Genomic DNA, 4653 nt, shown 5'->3' with positions numbered 1-4653 from the left:
GTAAGCCAAAAATGACATTATATAAGGAAATTTTATCCTTGCAGCTTGTGTCTCTGTTTATCGTGAGATTTTTGTGTCTCATCGTGAGACCGTGAGATTGAACTAGAAATCGTGAGTCTCACGGCAAAATCGTGAGACTTGAGAGGTCTGTAAGAGTGTGTACTTGTTACGATACGTACGAACGCATTTGGTCTGAAATGGACTGAAATATTTGCTTTCTGCGTTCAAATCCTCGCCTGGTGCTTGGAATAAATGCCTAAATTTATCTATGAGTACAAGGACATCGTTATATTTTGAGGAAAAGGGTTTTTGGGACAAAAATATTCGAAATTCCGGGACGCTACTTGGCCGAAAAATATATGCTAATTTATGCAAATTAGGTTATTCATGAAGCTTAGATAAATTGTAATAAATTCTATATTCATTGTTTTTCAGCCAAGATTGCTGGATATGTTGCCAATATAACAAGGAACGTTTTTGCGTTCCACTTTTTCTTATAACCTTTTCTTATAACCTTAAACAGCTTGTTGCTTTTTGTCCAAAATTTTTGGTCACTTTATGATGATTTATGCTAATTAGATTAATATATTCAAAAATATTATGGGTTGTTTCGGTCAAAAGTTTTTTTTTTCTGAAAGCCTGTTTCATAACCTTTCAAACGAGATATGGCTTTCCTCTCAGTTGTAAATATCTCCTGAGAAAATAAATAAAGGGAAAATGTAGTAGCCTGCGAATACAGCCGCCTCTCATTCGCGGCCCGCAACGAAGAGCGAAACATGAAGAGAGTGTAGTCAATTTTGACTGTTTTTTGACCTGACAAGCAAGAGTTAAATATTTAACCTTTTCAGGTGTTTGTTATTCTTTTGTGTTCATGTAATAACAATAACACTGTATCGAGTAGAGAAAAGATAACTTGTGGTGTTCCGCAAGGCTCAGTTTTAGGTCCCTTACTATTTCTAATTTATATGAACAATATACATAAGTGTTCAGAAATATTATCATTTATTCTTTTTGCAGACGATACAAACGTATTCTACTCAGATACTAATGTGAAATCTCTTAACCAGGTACTAAACAATGAACTAATAAAAGTAACCGAATGGCTACAAGCAAACAAACTCACTTTAAACATCAAGAAAACTCAAGTTATTCTATTTAAGGCAAAAAATAAAAAAAAAAACAAGGAGCCATTAAAGTTAAGAATTATTGGCGAAGAAATCAAACAAGTAAATTCTACAAAGTTCCTGGGAATAAACATTGACTCAAAGTTAAATTGGAAGCAGCACATTGCTTATATTCAAAATGAAGGCCTAAGCGCAAGAAACGCACTTTGTGTTTTGGCCAAATTAAAAAAATGTCACAAACAACTCCAAATTTCGCACGCAAGTTCGTCTACGTGTGCTTAACATTGATCTGTATTCAAATTCGCTGAATCTAGCTTCGTTTTTTAGAAATTACGTATGCAAAGAACAAAGGCGTTTGCAAAGCTTACGTTCTCCACCGTCAGCCAGCAGCATGAGTTTTTCGACACATCGCGTGTAAATCTTTCCTTCTAGCGTTATTTAACTGTCCGGGGAGGTTGAAAAACGTGTCAGAGCCATGATTTTAGTTCCTATCCACCATTTTGAGGATTCGCTTTAAGAAAAGGACTGGACTGAACACATTGTGACGCGATGTCACCTGATAGGCGTCACGTGAGAGGAAAGAGAGAAAAAAAAAATGGCCGTTTGTTCCTGAAAATCATTTGAAGCCTTTGGTTAGTTTTAGCGTAAGTGCTGCTGCCAGGTGGTTGAAGGACATCATTAAGTCTGAATACCCGTAAGTTTACAGCATCGCTCGAAGAACTGAGTGATGTTTCTGCCTTTGTTTTGTACAACAGCGCTTCGGAAAAAACGTTGCACAAACCGAGGTAGTTTTGAGCCTGGCGGCATAGAGAGTCTAAAACAAGAGGTTTCTTGCCGGGAACTTCGTCAACGCGAGTTTTGCAGGATCCGCTTGGGTGCTGCCGCGACAAAGTTGCCGAGAAGTGACCTGGTTTTAGACTTTAAAAAATTCTTTATATGTTCCCCAGGACACCTTCCCTTCGCAAAATATTTTCTGTGTCTCATTAAATATTCATCAATGAATCTATCGATTCGTGCGAACGAAAACCTCATAAGTTTATCTTGTTTTCGCGGGATTTTGTAGATGTGTGATGATGTAAGGAGTGGAGATAGAAGTGAGAGCAAGCCGGCGGCACTCAACTGAAAGCAAAACTAGTATAATGTGACAACACGAGCAAACGTATTCAATCAACAAACAGTCTTTATTTCACTTTCACCTCGGCAAATTACAGCTAACGGTGACAGAGTAAAATAGTCTTGCCCGAAACAACAGAAACTAGCTAACCGCAAGCAGACTGCAGAAAAAGCTAGCTGCAAGCAAACTGGCGTGAAAGCTTACTGCATTAAAAGCGCGATCTAAAGGTTGAGGCCGACTCTGATCCTAAACTTAACTTGAAACGGCTTAACCCTAATCACTTGGGGTTAGTGTTAAGTTTTTGCTTGTTTTTTTTTTTTTGTTTTTTTTTTTTGCGTTAGGGCTAGGCTTTTGCGTTAGGGCTAAGTCTGTAACCCTAATCTGAAACTCTAACCCCGACCCTACGGCCTTGGGGTTACCTTTTGCGTTAGGGCTAGGACTGTAACCCTAAAAATTTAGCTGACTTCATCGTCTTGAGAAACAAAAGGTTTCCTTTGTTTATCGTTTGTAAAAGAAAAGTCAAAAGACACCGCGCCAGCAAAAACCTTGTCTTTTTGCATGTGTTATTTTTCGAAAACGAAGGAAAGACCAGCAAAATTAAATACAGGGCAGTGTTGAGCACACGTAAACGAACTTGCGTGCGAAATTTGGAGTTGTTTGTGAGAATTTTCAATTTGGCCAAAACACAAAGTGCGTTTCTTGCGCTTACGCCTTCAAATAATAACTGGAATTCTTTGCAAAACAAGACACTGTCTCACTGAAAATATTAAGAATGCTCTATTATGCACTAATTTACCCTTATTTCCATTATGGAAATATTGTTTGGGCAAATACATATCAATCAAGTTTAGATCCATTAATAAAGTTACAGAAGAAACTTATTAGAATAATATCATTTGCAGGCTATAAAGACCATACTCCTCCTATTTTTAAAAAAACTATCAATTCTTCCATTTGGCCAAATAAATGAAGAGAAAACAGCTTTATTTATGTTTCGATACTTTAACAAAATGCTGCCAGAAACATTCGATTCATTTTTTACCCTCAATAGAGATCTCCACAACCACCACACAAGATCTTCAACGAAAATTCATATAAATTATGTCAGAACAAACTACAACAAACACTCAATTAAGTATAAAGGAAGTCAGGTATAGAACAACCTTCCCAAGAATATTAAAACTGCAAAATCAATTTATATTTTAAAGAAAAAAATCAAAAGATATCTTCTCAATGAATGAATTTCTATAAAATGATTAAGAGTATGATTCGAAAATATTGTACGAAACTGGAAAGAGACAATCAATAGACTTAAATTAAAATAATTATAGCCATGTAAAGATATGAGATTATCAACAAATTTGTAACAGGGGTTCTCCTTGTAAGCCCAAAAGGGTTTGTTGAGAACTCCTGCTCCTTATTATATATTAGATATTAATTTACACTGTTGTAAAAATACTGAATGGGGCAAATAAACATTGATTGATTGATTGATGCTAATCTTCCCTCCAAGCCTCGCAGCATAATCTTGTCAAATGCAAATACATGACGCTCTTTTTGATGATATTCCCCCACATTAGCCCCCATTCAGGGTCGGCCAGGGATGTAAGTGGTATACCAAATATACTGTAATTTATCGATTAAACGCCCCCCGGCGTTTATTTCAAAAGGTGGATTTCCACTGACGGGTAACTTTTTACGTGCGTGAAAAAAATTCATTGTATGAACGACTTGGGTACACGTTTACGCAAGTCGTTCCACAGGTAACCAAAGCGTTCTTTAAGAGTTTGTATGGATTTGAAATAAAGTTGAGAAAAATATCCATTACTATCATTGAAAAGCAATAATAAAACTTAAAACCTTGCCTGGTGTCACGCTTTTGACTTTCTAGTGCTTTAGAAAGTACGCTCTGGTTACCTGTGGTCGTTCTCTAAATTTTTTTCACGCACGTAAAACATTACGCGTCAGTGGAAATCCAGTATTAGCCTGGTAGACCGGGCGTTTATTTGACTCCTGCAGTTTATTCGAGCCCGATTTTCATTGAACAACGGTCTTTATTCATTATGTTTGACAAAAATGAATCTAGCTAATATACCTACAGCTTATTATACCTCAAAGAAATACCTGAGGGGCCTATTTTCAACTCCACCTTGGAGATCCGGCGTTTAATCGAGTAAATACGGTTCCTGAAAAACATGTACCCGGTATACCCAAATTTTCCCCCCAAATCTTGCAAAACACCAAAATTTGAAAAGACAAAGAGAATTTAAAACTAGCCTATTAAAACAACCGTCGTAAAATCCCCTACAATCAATGTGTCCCCAGAGCCACTTGTTTCTCGTGCCCCAGCTGGCTAAGAGGCGCAAGCAGTTCTGGGAACGAGAATGAGCAATTCTAATGTCAACATGCGCAAGG

The sequence above is a fragment of the Oculina patagonica genome, chromosome 1, assembly GCF_052425735.1.
Source record: "Oculina patagonica isolate OP01 chromosome 1, crgOcupat, whole genome shotgun sequence".
NCBI classification, from domain to species: domain Eukaryota; kingdom Metazoa; phylum Cnidaria; class Anthozoa; order Scleractinia; family Oculinidae; genus Oculina; species Oculina patagonica.
Note: the sequence above shows the minus strand (reverse complement) of the source record.